General features: G+C 41.1%; 1 protein-coding gene across 2 annotated transcripts in view; it reads left to right on the top strand.

Annotated features, from left to right (window-relative positions):
• Window positions 1-16,831, top strand: part of MACROD2 (mono-ADP ribosylhydrolase 2) — an 843,060-nt gene that overhangs the window by 108,966 nt on the left and 717,263 nt on the right. The gene's annotated exons all lie outside the window — the stretch shown is intronic.

The following is a 16,831-nucleotide window of genomic DNA, read 5'->3' as shown; positions in this document are numbered from 1 at the left end:
TTATAAAACCCAGTTTCCTTTACCCGTAGCTCACAAGCACACAAGTAGCGTTAGTTTTGGCAGATGTGCGTGATGTTTCAATTTTTTTTTAAATTTTCCATCAAAAGGGGTGTCTTTCCCAGCAAGACAGCTGCTGGCTTCATGAGCATCCTGTTCCCTTCGTTAGCCGTGCCCAAGTGAACCTTGGCCACCTCATGTAGGGTTTTGACCAAGGTGTTCTCCAGCACAGAACCGGTGTCTGGGGGAAGGCAGACTCCTGAAAACTGTCTCCGCTGATCCTAGTTATCATCCCATATCGTACATCCAACATCCTATATCATCCTATTATCCTAGTTATAATCCTGTATCATCCATCCAACTGGATCCTTTAGTTGCACTTTTTGCTGGTATCAGAGGACTACAAGGCCAAGCTCCATTGATTTCAAAGAGGTCTTTACGTCTGTAAATCCTATGGAAACTGCCACCTTCTGTGTAAAATTTCAGTACTTCAATTTCTGTTGGTATCTTTTCTCAAAAACAAAGCCAGACAAAAGTGTCAAACCTCGTCCTTTTTCAAGAGGTTTCTAATAAATTTTTGAATGCTACTTGATGGATTTGATACTTAGATGTATGAAATGTTGTATTCATGCTATATTTATTTTACTAATTAAAAAAAAAAGTCTGGATTGATTTTCCTTGATAAGGAAGGAAAAGGATTTTTTCGCTGTCACTTCAATTCTAATCTTTCCCTGAGGAGAGTAAAAACTAATAATAAATTGACTTCAGGTTAAGGTGTAATTGTCTGTATTGATAGTCCTGGCAGCGAGCTGTGCCCTAACCAGCTCCGAGTAATCAGCTGTATTGCATATACATCTTAATGCACATCAGGCATGTTATAGGCATATGGATACATATGTGCATGTATTATATGAACAGTGATACATCTGGTACTACAGCATGCCCGCATCTCATCATGTGGGACAGAACAGTGGGCTGTGGAAATGCTAAGAGTTTGGAAACGCTGCAGCTATCCTGTTGGTTTTTTTATTTTTATTTTATTATTTTTTTTTTAAACTGAGATTCTTTTTAAGATTAGAGTGGTATTTTTCAAAAGCGTTGTGTGTTTGGTATTTCTCATGCCTGACTTAGCTGTATTAGTTAACAGATTCCAGGGTTATGTTGCTGTGCCATGTTGCTAAGCCTCAACACAGATCTGTGGGATGCTTATAAAAGATGTATATGGTACTCATCCAGCTATCTCTCAGCATAATTCCGAGGCTGGCCCAGTGCTTATGGCACTGGTTAGAAATTACAGTACATATTCCTAGAGAATTCCAAAGGGCATGTGAAAAATAATTAGATTTTACCCGGTCACAGCTGCTCTGGAGTACTGAAAGGTCTTTAATGTGCTGTTGCAAGCAGATTTTTGACTGTATTCTTTTATGTAAACTCCATAAATATACTTCTTAAGAACGTGGGTAGCCTTTAAAACACTCTCCACAAAAAAACCCTTGTACATGGAGATCTTGTATCTTTTTCTTAAAATGTAGGAATTCAAGGTGTTTTCAATTCCAGGAGAAGGGAGAAGTTCTGTTAATAAGGATGCAGTTACTCATATGTTGGGAATAAAACTATGAATATTTAACACTGACGTGCCAAAGCCTAGGAATATAATGAGAGATTTTAATTGAATTTCTAAGTTAAAATAGTGTTTTACCTGTATTTTGTTTATAGAATTAATTCATGCTCATGACACTGAGATTAAAGTTCTTGTCAGACCTACTGGGAAATTACCTTTCGGAAGGCACAGTAATCTTGTTAATGCTGAGGGGGTTTAAAAGGTTTGGGGTGGGAAATTCGGAGTATTCACACTACATAATGTGTTTTACAGAATTTTACTGCCAAGCTTATAGCACGCTCTTGTAAGGTGCTATTAGGTCAATGTGGTAATGATGATGCCTTTTTTCTTTCCTGGGCATGCTGATGGTGTGATAAGAATTGAAGTTCTGGGAACTCCCTCAGCCAAGGGTTGACCTGAATGACTCTCCCTGTGACTTGACAGACTTTTTGGATATACTTTGTCCTGCTGTAGATCAGGTTCCAGTCATATACATTTCCAGGCAGGGCATTTATGAAATATTGAGAAACCAAACACCTTGACTGGGAAGTGAAATTGAATCTGAGATCACTCATCCTCAGTGAAGGAGAGGGGCTGGCTGTCTTCAAGAATCAAAACTGAACCCTTGCTTCGTTGAGCATCTCAAGGACAGATTTCTGTCAGATAAAGCTGAGAGTAATAGTTTGATATTCAATGGAATAAGCTGAAATGAATGTTAGTGGGTTTTAGCTTCAGGCTTTTATGAGGTTATATTGATTTTCCAAAGCAAGCTGTCCCAAATCCAAGTTAGGCACAGGCTGATTTGTAGAGACGCGTAAAGAAAGAGGACACTATGATATATGAACTTTGGTGTGATACATGTTCTGTGAGGTTTCCTGATATTCACTAAGTCAAGTTTCTCAGCAAATACGTGTTGTATTTTGTAGTAGACTTTAGTCTTTAAGTGATCGGAGCCATTTCAGAATTAGAATCCAGTTTTGGATATATTCCTTCCAAGTACAAACGTCTGTCAAATTCAGCCTTCAGCGTTGTTTATGTACATAGAGCACCTTGTCAAAGTTGGTGCAGCAGCTGCGTATCAAACGCAACAAAAATGGAAGTGTAATTATGTGAGACAATCCATAGCAGAGCTATAAAGGTATGATGAGTCTAAAACTAAATACTCGTTTAAAATTAGGTGGGCTCAAGTGTGTTTCTTTCTTTTCCCCTGCCAGAGGAATGTGAGAGATAATAGTTGTAATTGTGGTTATTTTGTCTCTCTGTAAAGGCCAGGAGGTTAGACCACTGCACCTGTATTTTCTGCCATTCCTCCGTCTTCTCTCCATGCTTTCCCCCCATTCTTCTTTCCAGCTCTCCCAAACAGCCCCAGGGAAAAGCCCTGTCAACTCAGAAACACCCGTGATGCAATCACATCTGTATTTTCCCTAAGGCAAATAAATAGCTTTGCTTGTGAGATCATGTGCTATGGATAGCAAAATTAGGTAACTTAATAGGGTACTTGAAATTGCAAAGCCTTTGAGTAAGGTATTTATTTTTTATTATTTACCGGACACTGCAATTGGGTAAGGAAAGCTGACTACATAAACATAACTTTCCATTCCAGGAAAGTTTGCTCCTAATGCTTAAAGTTGATTTTTCTATTTAAAAAGCAATTTCCTCTATTTGTTAGATGTCAAACCATGAAGCCACCATGACAACATTTTTAGGAGAAGCAGTGCTAACTCCTTCACAGCTATGAAGAACATGGAGTTTTTCCTTGCTTACTTGACAAAGTAAGCGATGCTGTCAGAACAGAATAGACTTCCCTTTCACTTGATGTGGCTTTGAAAGTGTGTTAAAGGGAGGAAAAATAGTGTTCCTCCCAAACAACCTTGAGAACCTTCACTGAGATTGTTAGTAATGCCTAGTGTTTGTGAGGAAGAATCCTGTGAAGGAAACAACCTGCTGTTCTGCCCTCAGGGTAGTTTTGCATTTGCAAATTCACATTTTTATTGATGAGGCCTATACTGAGCTGAGCAAAGTGGTAAATGCGTTTTTACACCTACCTCTATAAAAAGGGTTCCAGTGATACAGGAATACACTAAAAAAAACCCAACCACAAAACAAAAAAAACAGCAAAAAACCAACAAAAATAAAAACTAACCTGAAACCTTCTGAAATGGCAGGAAGAAAAAAATCTGGTAGAATTTTGGTTTTGGGCTCTTTCTCAGAGCTTTGTTTGCTGCTTATGCAATGGTTGCCCAGAGCCAGCCTTCCAGGATAGAGAGATGAGCAAGGCAGGGGTGATTTGGGGATTGCTAAGAAGGGGCTTGGGGTGGATGACTCCTTTCTGTCCATGTTCCTCTTTTGCCTGTTAATGGTGGAACTCATTGCTGCTCCTGCTGTTGCCTGTTTAGATACTGGTCAGACAATCAGCTGGGCAAAATTCACGTTTCTTGTTGTATTTTCACATGCAGTTTTCATAAATCTCAGTTCTTCATAGGTTTATTCTGAAAGCTTGAAAGTCACATGCTGTCTCTCAAGTCTATTTGCAGGCCATGAAAATATTTCTTCTGGTCCTTTCTCTTTGTTTTTACTTCCTGATAGCCCCAGAGGATTTTCCGCCTTTGCCTTTCCTCTCTCTGTACTCAGCCTCCCTCTGCCAAGCTTTCTGCATACGCCCTGCCTCTTACCCAGCTCCTCTCATCCTCCCGCAGTGCCCAGCAGTTGTTTCTCCACACATCAACCCACATGGGAACATTCGCATTCCAGCTTCTTGTGCATTGATGTTATGCTGAGAGAAGCTGCTTCTGCTGAACTTTTTTCTCCCTCATTGTCCTTCTTTGGCCCCTTTTACATGCTAGAGAGTTTCCTATTTTCTTTCCTCCTCCTCTTAGCTGAGCAGTTTCACTTAGGTCTGATCTGGTAAAATTAGAGTGGCCAAGTTTTCTGCACTTGTATAATGTATGAGTTGCCCGATTTGAATATTTAGCATTCTTGGTAAACTCAAAGCAAGTGTATGGGGATACAGTGCTGCTGAAGGCATTAGGTGGTGATCTGTAATCTCTACAAAAATGTACACCCCCTGCTTTGCAGGCAAATCAAATCAAAGCATTAGCACACTATTTTGGCCAAATGCACCACCCTAGTTGTTTGTGTCTAGTCTGTGTTAGCATCCAGCAATGAGCCGGAGTCTGTGCATTTGCTGATTTGCTTGTGTAATACCTGGGTTTGAAATTACGAAAGACTGTGCCAGCGTTGAATATATGAATAACTCAAAAGTGTTTATTCTCAGGAAGGGCTAAGTTTACATTGTCTGAACAGATTTATTTAGTCGTGAGCAGGAGTTATTATTCTGTCTTCTTCTGCTCAGCAAGAGAGGCTGTTTCAGGAATGGCTTTGCACAACAGCAGTAAATAGGGTTGGCAGAAAGGTATGGGTTGATATGGTCATTAAAAGTGAGTTAATAGGAATTTTGAAATTTCCCTGGCCATGAAAAGCATAGTGATGAAATTCTGACTCAGGAAAAGGACACACATGCAGAAACTTTATCTTGGTTGAGAAGAGAAGTAAGTTTTGTACAAGGCTCAACCCCACCAGCACCATCTGCGTGAATTGGTGTGGGCGCTGGCGTGTTTTCAGCATCTGCGGGCTGAATGTGCTGTGGAAAGTTCCTTGAAGCTAAACAACAACAACAAAAATAGTTGTAAGGCATATGTATGTGTTCTTTCACATTTCCTTTCCTAGTGGTACATTATTAATGGTAATTTTACTTTTTAGCCATGAATTTTTGTTTAGGATTTATCTCAAATGCAAAGGAGATCTCATTCCTAAAGCACTGGCATGCTCAGCAGAGGCATCCTACCTCCTTTGAGCCTCAGAAGTACATTCGTGTTGGAGGGTTTCCCAGGTATTCCCAGAGCAATTTCTCTTCAGTTTTCACCCAGTGCCAATGCCTAGAATAATTAGGGATGCTGAGAAGTGAGAGAAGCTCTCCCCCACCTGGTGTCTGCCCAGAACTTGCTGGTGAGCAGGGAAGTTAGGAGAAGGCCTGAGACCTGAAAATTACTTTGAGCAGGTGATGGACATGCATTATTTAGTGGGTATGACTTGCTGCTACTGAGGATAAGGTTCATTGAAGTGGTAAGAGGCTGAATTTTTATGGGAATGGGAATCTGAAATTAATTTCAAGCTTCGTATCTGGAGCAGTGTTCCTTCTTCTTTCTTTTTTTTTTTTTTTTTCCCCCTTCCTTAATCCATCTTTAATCTCCTTCCTCAAAGGTTTTCTTCTTTGGCCTTTGGTGAGCACACACTAATTGCTGCTGCCAATCCCAAGGCCTTGGGGGAAGTGTTGGGAATCCTAAAGAGAAGTAACCTGTAGGAACCCATAAGAGACCTTCAGCTCTGTGACTCAGGAAAGCAAAGGCATTTTGGCTGACCTTGGGATGAATGCAGCTGTGCGTGATGAGCGGCACGTAAGAGAGTTGACTTGCCTGAGAAGGTGACAACAGCAGCTTTGCTAGGGAAGAACAGAGTTTGACTCTCTGAGTTCATTTTTTCTCTTCTCACCTTACAAGTAAGAAAACCAAATTCCTGCCTTTCACATACACAGCTGAGTGTGTTTTTGTCTCCCCTAGGAGTGGTCTACACTGTAGTAGCTTTGCATCCCAAGTCATTGGTAAGGAAAGAGATTTTCAAAGCTGCTTTACCATCACTCTTCCACTTGCTTCTCCACCTAAACCCCACTGTTCTTCACTGAAGGTTTGTGGCATGGATGCCAGAGGCTTCATCTCCGTTCCCTTTTGTAAAAAATGTCCAAGGCAGGCCTAGCTCTTCCAGGACAGCAGGTTAAACACAAGGCTTGTAGCACAGTCATTACTGTGCAAGGGATGTCATGGGGTAGAGAGATCAGTGATATACACTCTTAAATGGTTTGGCTTTTCATTTCTTTGCTTGGTACTCTAGATGGGTTTTAAAACCAGGATACAAATCTTTTTCTAATCTTTGGGTATTTTGACAAAACTCGGTGGTGCAAAACTCGGTTTTGCACATTGCTGTGAAAGCAGAGACTTACGTGGTGGTGGTATTGACAGGGCTAGCTGGACCCATGATCTGAATCAAATATGGTATATCTGTAGTCCTAATGAAGGCATTACTGTATCTCTTTCCACATAAGCAGGCTTTCAGCTACAGTAGAATGTGTGAGAGCTATTTAATTACCACTTATTGACAAAGAAAAAATAAAATCTTCATTTGAAATGAGAGAAGCAGGCAGAGTCCCTCATTAAAACTGGAGTAGTTCTTGACCTTAGCAATGATTCTTTAAAATCACGCATTTCTCAAACCACCAGCAGCCCAAACTAGCACATCATTTATAGGTTTTGTTCACCTGATACACACCCCAGTGTGTCTTCGGGTAGATTAAAAACCATGCAAGGTGCTTGTTAAAACAGCAACGTAGTTTTGTACATGAAACCTCAAACCTTTTGCAAATAAATTGACCACAGTACCCCCTGAGATGCAAAGTATGATTTTTGAAGGTGATGCCTGAAACATCTGCTTTTGTAGCTGTAGTGCACTGAAACCAGAAGTTTGCCTTGCAAATGCCAGCAGATGCAACACCCAAACTCCAAGAGAAGCTCAGGAAGAGCTGTTAACAGCTGCACTGGGAAATTACCTTCATATTTAAATATGAATGCATCTAAAAATAGCCCCAGTGAGAAATAAAAACTCCATTTGTTGTTAGCCTGCCTAGTATTTGTCTTTATTTCTAGTTGATGTTATTTTACGTTATTGTTCGTGAATATAACAAAGCCTATTTCATTTCTTCTTGATCATTTTTCCCAGGGGTTGCAGGGAGGTTCTGATTGCAATTGTAAATTCTTTAGCGAACAAGTCGTGATTGCTATGGATTGTTCAGCCACAATCATTTTGAGCCTGTGCCGGGTCAGCTCTCTGCTCTGTGCATGCAGTGGAGCCTAGAAGCACATAACAGAAGGGGTTCAGGTTATTGAGTTCAGATCCTCAATACTCCAGGCAAGAGCATCTAAAAATGGGTTTGCGGAACACATCTGGTCGGCTGCTGCCGCAGAGGGCAGCCCCATCTCAATTTTTGCATCAGCTTGTGTTTGGCCAGGCCTTCAGTCAGCTCAGCTGCCAAAAATGCAGACTTCCTCCCAGAATGAAGTACGTTTTGCTGGTGCTGCTTTCCCATGCAGCTCATGATGGAGCCAGACAAGTGCTGGTGCCTCCTTCCACTGCGCTTTGGTTGTTGGGTCCGGCGTGCTGCACTGTGGAGCTGAAGTTGCCTTCTGTGGTCAGCTTTAACTGGGCTGCAGGTATGCTTTTCAGAGAGGTGAAAAGTCAAGTTTTTAGGTCTCATTAGGTGCTCTATTTAGTCTCTGTGGATTTGATGGAAACTTTCTCTGTGTGTGCGCATGGAACGGTTTCAAGTCAAATCCATCCGCTCGAAGAGCAGATGAGCCAGCTCTGAATGACAGCCAGTCACACTGCACGTCACAAACTGCTGCTGGCTCAGTTTCACTTATTTGTTTATTTACTTCACCGTTCTGAGCTGCCTGCAAAACAACTGCAAAGCCCTGCTGCCTGCTAGTTATGGTTTTCCACTCACCATCGCCATTCAAAACCGACTTCAGCGCTGCATCTGTGAACTTCTGCCTTAGAGGTCTCGTACAGGCTTGTTCTTAGTAAATGTACGAGTCTGGCATATGCAGCTGTCAAATTTCTTACGGTTTATGTCGCCTGTCATATTACTACAAAAACATTTTTCTTCTTTGCTTTTCAATTTCTGAAACTTAAAAAACCCCCCCACTCAGCTCTTTTTGTAACCTGTAATTCTACATCTGCTGTATTTTTAATAACAATAGATGCCATAACACGCTGGTTCTGTTACTGTGGAATTGCTTTGTTGCTTTCCCGATGGTCTAAGGATTTTAATATGTTGGCCAAATGCCTCATTGAAAGGATCGTGGTATTGGCATGGGAAACTGGCACTTTCATCAAATTGTGTGGCAGCTGTTCGTTTTGTCGTGACTGTAGCAACCCTTTGCTCTCGCAATGTGGTGCTTGCGTTACTTAAGGTTTCAAGTGGAAACAGTCTCATGTAACTATTGATGAAATGTGCAGCGCTTGTTCTGGGAGTCCCTGAGCAGTGGGTGCTGCTAAAGACAGGGCAGGATCTCTTCACTCTTGTGACCAGTGACTCAAGGAAATGGAATGGAGCTGAGTCAGGGGAGGCTTGGGCTGAATATCGGAAGGGGGTTTTTTACCCACAGGGTGGGCGTGCACTGAACAGGCTCCCCAGGGCAGTGGTCACAGCACCAAGCCTGGCAGAGCTCCAGAAGCATTTGCACGACGCTCTTAGGCACATGGTGGGATTCTTAGGATGTGCTGTGCGGGGCCAGGAGTTGGACTCAATGATCCTGATAGGTCCCTTCCAACTCAGCATGGTCTGTGATTATATGATTATTAATCCTATGTAGCCAGCTCTGAAGGCTACCTGCCCTTCCATCCTAGGGTTGTTTGGGTTCGTTCCCTTCTTAGAAATGAAGAGAAGTTATTAACGTTTACCATTAGCTGCTTTTGGAGTGACTGCTGGGAAAACATCACTGTACCTCTGTAATCCCAGGAATGCTGTGCAGAAACCCAGGGAATGTCAGTTTGTCCTTTGCTGTAGTACCCCAGTCTGTAGAATGCTGTGTACTAGGAAAACACATTTACATAAGCTGGGCCAGAGAGCCAGGAGGACATGGTAGGGATTTGCATTTTTATTCCGGTGAGCAAACACGTTGCTGTGTTGTGTTTGTAGCAAAAAGCAGAGGTAGATGGGAGTGAAGGCAGCAGCGGCAGCCAAACCAGGAGTCATTTACCAGAGGAACGATGAGGCATCGCTGGAACAGGCACTGACCTGTTGCTGGCCCGTGAAGGGTTGTACCTCTCCTCTTTGAAGCTCTACAAGTCTAATAGTTTTAACCCAAAGGCTTTCGAATTCTGTTGGATATCCTTATAATACCATAGATGGCTTTGCCTACGTGTTTTTTATTTCATCTCGTGGCAGTGATATGCTGCCTGGATTATAGGCATCTTTTTGAAATTGTTAATTAAGATTCCTTTAAAGTTTTGGGATTTGCAGGCTGAGCTGTCTTCTGTATTGTTTCAAAAGTGGGTGTTATAAATTTTGTAGGCATTAGTGTGTTGTTTAGGAAGCAGATGTTATTTGGTATCTTCAAGTCATCTGACTTTTTCTGGGTAAGAGGGAGGGCACTGCAGACAAAGAGGGATTTAAAAACCTGGGCTCTCAATCTGTGTGTCCTGTGGCCTGCCAGCTCCTTTACCTTTTTCAGGCTTAGTCATCCATCCAGTTAGTGGTGAGTCTGCTTTAATTTAGGCACTTGAGGCCTGTGTTTTGGGTCTTTTATTTGAAGTGGAGTCCATAGCATTTTAAATTTTAAAACCATTACTTTGTAATAGTATATTGCAGTGATCTGCAGCAGAGAAAACAAATTGGTTAGTACAGGAGTAAACAATCTTCTAGAATAAGGGGGAAACAAAATGTAGAAGAATGAAGGAAATGTTTTATGGCTTCTAGAACTTTTTTTTAATTATCAAATTTGACTGCTTTTCTCCCTGTCTGTGCTCTGCACACACATGCACATACATATTTTCCTTCCATTACAAATATTTCTGATCAGAACAGCTAGTTGCAGGCACAAATGCTGTTAGGAAAATATCAGTCCTAGAAACAGCAGCTATTGAAAGATTAGAAGTGACTGAAAACAAAATCCTGTAGAAGAATGTCTAATGTAATTGTAACATAATTTGTTGCTGCTCTCGCTCTGCTATGGCATGATTAAGTACTGAATTTGAATCAGCTTTTAAAAGAAAATGCTTAGTTTCATTCCACAGCACAATTGGCAACTAAATAAAAGTTCAGACTGGATTTTTTTTTTTTTTCCCCAGCCCTCTTTTCACAGAGAAAGAAAAATGTACATAGGGTCTTTTGTATTTTGCGGAGAGGAAGTGTAGCACAATAGACCGTCGGGGGAAAGCAATTCCAATAATCAGTTTTCAGTACTACTTATTACAACTGGTCAGGACTGAGGTTTAATTAAATTTTAGGGATAAAGGACAATAGAGTGTGCTAAGGATGGCGAGTCAGCTTAAACTTAGAATTTCCTGGCTTTAATCCATTTCTGTGCCAACTCAGTAGTACTTCAATGTATGACTTCAGATGGGAGTCTCTTGTATAGAAAGTAATAACTGTTGAGGTTTTACAAGTTTTCCAGGGTCTCTTTTGACTTCCAGAGTAATTATTCGTTCATGTGTGGGTAATGGGACTGTGGCACCTGGGAATGCCCCCCTTCTGTGCCAAGTTTCAGCCCCGTGGGTTTATGCAGTAAGTTGCCAAGTTTGTTCATTTGTCACTGTTTTTAAAACAGTGCTAAAATAGAGTGATTTCAAAAGGATAGCCTATTAAGAGCAAATGTGTTTTGACTCTTCAATGCTTTCTATCAAGTTGAGAGAAGATGGAAAATAACCTAGTGTGCCATTATGACATTCAGAGTGACCTTCTGTATAATGGGGCCCAAATAACCTTTTGACACTATTTTTTGGTGTCACAGCTGTCACAGGCACAGCTTCAAAAGACATCCCATCTTCCGAGGTGAAGAGTCTGCTGCCTATTTTAAATATGAACTGTTGCATGCTTGTCCTCCCAACTGCCCTCGCTGTTCAAAGCTGTTCCAGTTTGTGATCTGCTTGGTGGCAGTGGTTTTGGATATTCTCAGCAAGACGAGTAATCTACATGATAAGAATTGTCACGTGTTCTGGGGTTTGATGGCTGCAGGTAAATCACTCCTGCCTTGCTGTTGGATGCCTATTAATTGCATTCTTCTGTTTGTCCACATTGAAACACAATTTCTAGGTCTTGGATTGTTTCTTTAGAGCTTTTCTAGTGCTTTTCTAGAGCCGTTAATTTTTTTTTCTCCAGGATAGATGCAGATGCAACAGTGTTTCCTTCAGTTTGTGCTCAACCAACAGTGCAAATTCAGAATAAAAAAGAATGAAACAAAATTTGAATTCCGTATTGATGGCATTCATACCCTGGCATCACTTTAGGCCATGCTTTTTTTGTCAGATTGACAGTCTACATACCTTTTAAAACCAGTTTTGTAGAATTGCATTTCTCAGGCACATCTGGAGTATTAAAAAAAAAAGAAAAGAATGAAGGACTATCTTGCAGGATGCCTGGAATTTTGCTTTTGTATTCTTTAACAGTCATAAGAAGCTTTAGCTGGTACTTCTCCCTGCACTGTACTTCTGTAGTACATTAATGTTTCTTAATGAACAAGTGCTACTCTTTTAGCATCCACTCACATAATTACTAGATAATTAAATAAAATATACTAATTGTGGAGAACCCTAAAACACTATGTTGAGATATGTTTAATTTTCCCACTGTGAAAGAAGATGCTGCTTCACAAACTTTTGTTTTCATGCTTTTTCCTTCGTACAGTTTATACTTTTGTGGGTGATATGCTCAGCTAAACTGGCATGTTATGCCCAGTCTGTGCTGCACTTCTGCATTACAGTAGTTTTTCTTAAGTAATGATGTGAGAAATTAAAAAATCCCAGCGTGATAACTCAGTACACAACTTAGACATTTTGTCTCTATCTGCCTTTTAGCTGCTCTTACAGGAGACATTTGTGGTCCTGCACAGTATGGGTTGGAAGACCTAAAATTTGAAAAACAAATAGGTTTGTAACTAGTTAATTCTGATGTAGAATAATTTTATTAATTTAATTGAATTGAATTAGAAACTATAATAAAATGGAGGAGACACCTATGAATTTTGCTGATGCATGACTAAAGTGAAAACTGCTTCACGCCACCTAATTGTATAAACAGTGTTAGTAAGCCTAATTTTATAGACTGTAAATATTTGGATTGGTATTTGTCATAGCATTTAGTTAGGACAAGCCCCTATACTGTATTTATTCCCAGACTAAGACATATGCTGCTTTTACACAGATGTTCCAAATCAGTGTATTCGGGCTGCTTATTCCCACCTACTTTCATGAATCATTTGAAAAGGGAAGATGGAAAACACTGACAATTTTAGCAAAGGCAATCCCAGAAACTCATTAATAAATACGTTTCACATGCCCCCAAACCTTGAATTAACAATAAACACAATGAGAACGTGAAAATGATATCTACTGCCCATTTTTTCCCGGTGTTTGTGCTGTAAATGGAACAGAGAAGGCTGCTGAGTAATTTTGCTCAGTGATGGGCTACATACTGCTTTTACAGAGACCAATTTTCTACTTCAGACAACAAAAGCTCTAGATTTTGTTGTTTGGTTTTTTTCCCCCAATTCTAATTGCTGAAAAATTATTTCAGCTACTCTTGCTTATCATATAACAATGAAGCTTTAGGGCAATTGACCTGCTGACCTTAATTCCCAGGAAACTGTCACATTTCTTCTTTATTCCTTTGTTCATCCTAACAATGTGACCCAAAATACTACGGAGCTTTAAAGTTTCTCAGCGTAGTAAGGTCAAGCTTTAGTCGCCATAGTTACAGTTCAGCTCCGCGGGTCAGAGGGCGAATAGATTAATGATGTCAGACACATCTTTAAATGGTTCTTAAACTGCTTCGCCATGCGGTGAGCAGCTGAGCATATTTGAGATGACAAAGGCCTCCTTAAGCCTTGCTAATAGGAGGATCTTTGGAGATGTCTGATGGAAAGGTCCTTTCCGCTGCGCGCCGGCGTTCCACGTCGAGCGGCGCTGGGCACCGGCGGCGGCTGCTCCGCTTCACACTGTCAGAAGAATATTGCAAGGAGTGGATAAATAGCTGCTGCTCCCCTGCGCCTTTCGTTCTGGGCACCCGATTCCTTTGTCCGCGATTCACTCCAGTGGTTAAAAGCCTCAGAGAGGATGTAAAGTAGTAAGCTGGAGGAAAATATTGCCATTCTCGATGAAAGACGTGCGCTTTCCTCCGCGGAGGTGAGGTGAAGCCAAGAGATCTGTGGTTGGCGTGCCTGTTTCCTGGTAGTTATTAATAAGAGCCCTTCTTCATACGTGTAATAGTCAGAAAGATATTAAAAACGTATCTGCATTCTTCCTCTAGATAATGAAACTTTTTAAATTAAACAAGGAAATATGGCTCACTTGATGACTTACACGTATTCCTTGTGGAATAGGCCGTGGTGCTTTGCTCTCACGTAGCCTGTTTGTATCAGGATTCAACAAGTCTAAGTAGCTGCCTGATCCTTTTACTTTACGAGCAAGAATGTTTTTCCTTTATAAGATCTTATTACTTGCACACCTGCACTGTTGTACTTTCTTTGGAGAATGATGCACGTTGCACAAAAATGAGAAGCTCTGGGTGACTTGACATCATTGCTGTGGTAGTTAAAAAAACCCAACAAATCAAACCCCCCCTCCCCCCAAACCTTAGCAAAGCACTTTCACATGCACTATAGCCCAGTATCCTTCAGCAAGCTTCTGATTTTGAAATAACATCTGTATGAACCATAAATTTATTCTTGAAATGGAAATCCAGCTAATGGCTTGTGTAAATCTCCGAACTGAATAAAAAGAATAAAAAAACTTTATCATGAAGTATGGAAGCAACATCAATATTTTTTTGTTATATGTGTACACTGTCCTTCATCAAAATGCATTATCAATTCATCATTGGGTAGCTGACAGCAGGAAAGTAGGAACTGTTGATGTAAATCTAATTTAGATGAAGAGGGGAGTCAGAGCCTTTCTGCAACAGTGTCCTGATGGTGTTGGATGGAAAAATATTTTCAGTCCTGGGAAGGACTTGGTTACCTGTTGCTGTGTCACAGCCTTTGCTTGTGACTGGCAGAACTGTGTAGTATTTCCTCCTCAATCCTCTGGAATTATTTGCAACAGAAGAATTTGGACACCCAATGGTCAGCAAAATAAATACTGATCTGTCAGGGCTTATTCTATTGGGCTGTGTCAAGGGCATAACAAACATTTATGTTCTTTCAGAGTCATTAATATATTACTTATGCCTCTGAAAGGTGCACTGTAAGCTTTTTGGATCATTTTCATAAACCTTTTTTATCTTCATATTTGATACTTAACAGATTCTGTTCCTTTTGATATGGAGTTCTGGGAGTGCAGTGTTGTCTTTGTTCTAATACTCAAGAAGAACAGACCACTCCAATCAGGTTTAAATACTTTTTTCATTGTTGCTGTGAGGTGAAAGAAGCAGCTCCTTATTTTCCAGTATTGCTTTTCCAGCCTCACAGGATATATTATAGCCTCTTTCTCTATAGCTCTCTCATTCCTTTGGTCAAGTGCAGTTTCCGTTTCTCCCTCGGAGCACTAATCCAGTACTTGAGAGTTAAGCGCTGCCCCCATTTCTTGCGTTCACAGGTGCCCTTCTCCACCAGTCCAAATTGTTTCACTGATATTCACATCCTCCCCTGTGTGAGGTTGCTGCTTTTGTACCTGAAGTAAGTTTAGATTCCATCAATGCATAGAACCATGCATGGAAAGTTTGGGGCTGGAAGGGACCTTAACAATTATCCAGTTCCAGCCTCCTGCCAAGGACAGGGACACTGTGCACTAGACTGGGTTGCTCAAAGCCCTTTCCAGCCTGACCTTGAGCAGTTCCAGGGATGGGGCAGCCACACCATCTCTGGACAGCCTGTTTCAGTTCCACCCTCACAGTAAATAATTTTTTCCTAATATCTGATCTAAACCTATTCTCTGTCAGTTTGGATCCTTTCCCCCTTTTCCTGTCGCTCGATGCTCTTGGAAATAATCCCTCTCCATCCTTCTTGCAGACTCCTTTCAGGTACTGGGAATGTCACTCCTAAGCTTTCTGTTGTATAAATTCTTTCAAACTTTTTAGTGTTTTGGAGACTTTTATATGTCAGCTGCATTTAAGAAGTTAACTGATATTTTGAAGAATATTTCTTGTAAAGAGTAAGTGAGTTTGTCTTGGCCTTGGGAGAACTGAGGAGTTCCATATGTGTGGCATACCCGGATATCCTAAATTCTGCAGCTGGGCCTGTGGCATGCAACCAGAGTGTGGGAGAGAGGGGGTCTGACTGCACAAGAACTGGGGCAGAGCACCAACAATTCACATCGACAGTAAATCATGGATTGAGCACTGGGCGCTGAACGAGCGAGGCACTGCTGGTCCTTGTGTAGGTGTCATACCAGGACGGGGAAAACTGTTTTCAGACAAAGATGTTCTCCTTCAAGGTGAAAAAGCAGCTGCTGCAAACTTTCTGCGGGAAACTCTTCCACTTGTTTCCTTACAGCTCTGTGCACCTTTCAGTTCTTTATTGGTAGAACAGCTCAGCTAAGGGACTTCTTAATGTGGCAGCTTCTGGACTGACAGCACTTGTATCCCCTGGGAGCTGTCAGATAATGTTGCTGGGGTTCGATTTGCCTGTGATCATTCAGTGATTAGTAATGACACTATTTCTTTATGGTCATTATTTTGAGGGAATTTTATGTGATTGACAGAACCACATAATTAAGAAACATGAAGAAAAAAACAAACAAAAACCAGCCCGCCCCAAACTTTGAGCTAGCCAGCTCTCAAAATGTGCTTTGTGATGTGGGAAAATGAGTTTGTCATTCTGTAGATGTGTTCATTTAGACATTGATGATGTAACCTCAGATCCCTTGGCTTCTGGAGCCTTACTGTGTGTACTTTACTGGCCTGTTCAAATCGTTAGGAACTGTATCCCAAATCGAATTATTTTCTGTAACACTGCAGAAGACAAAAGCTAGCCTCAGTTTCCATGTCATGAAGTGTATTAAAGGGCCCTGCATCTCCTTAACAAATGGATAGTGATTCTCTACTGGATGCAGACTGTTGGAATATAATAAACTAATTCTAAACCTGATAAAACAAACACTAGAAGAGTAAAAAAGGTATTAGAGGCTCTGGCTACAGGTTTACATGCTATGTCCTCCCAAAAAACCAAAATCAAGGAAATTTGACAGTTTAATAGTGCGTTTTGCTAGGTTTTAGTTCGTATATTTTGACAGATGTTGTAGCCAGATGTTCTGGTAGGTTTTTTGGTGTCCATAAAGCACCGATACTCTTCCTTGGCTTCAGCCATGGCATGAGAGATGGCGGTGAGCGCCTTTGCAAAACCTCTGCAGAAAGGGACTCCCTTGGTCCAGCTCCAAAGATCCCTTGGAATGACTGACAGCAGAGCCTGCTTT

This window comes from Hirundo rustica, chromosome 3 (genome assembly GCF_015227805.2).
Source record: "Hirundo rustica isolate bHirRus1 chromosome 3, bHirRus1.pri.v3, whole genome shotgun sequence".
Lineage (NCBI taxonomy): Eukaryota > Metazoa > Chordata > Aves > Passeriformes > Hirundinidae > Hirundo > Hirundo rustica.
The sequence above is the reverse complement of the archived record's forward strand: the minus strand, read 5'-3'. Positions and strand labels throughout refer to the sequence as shown.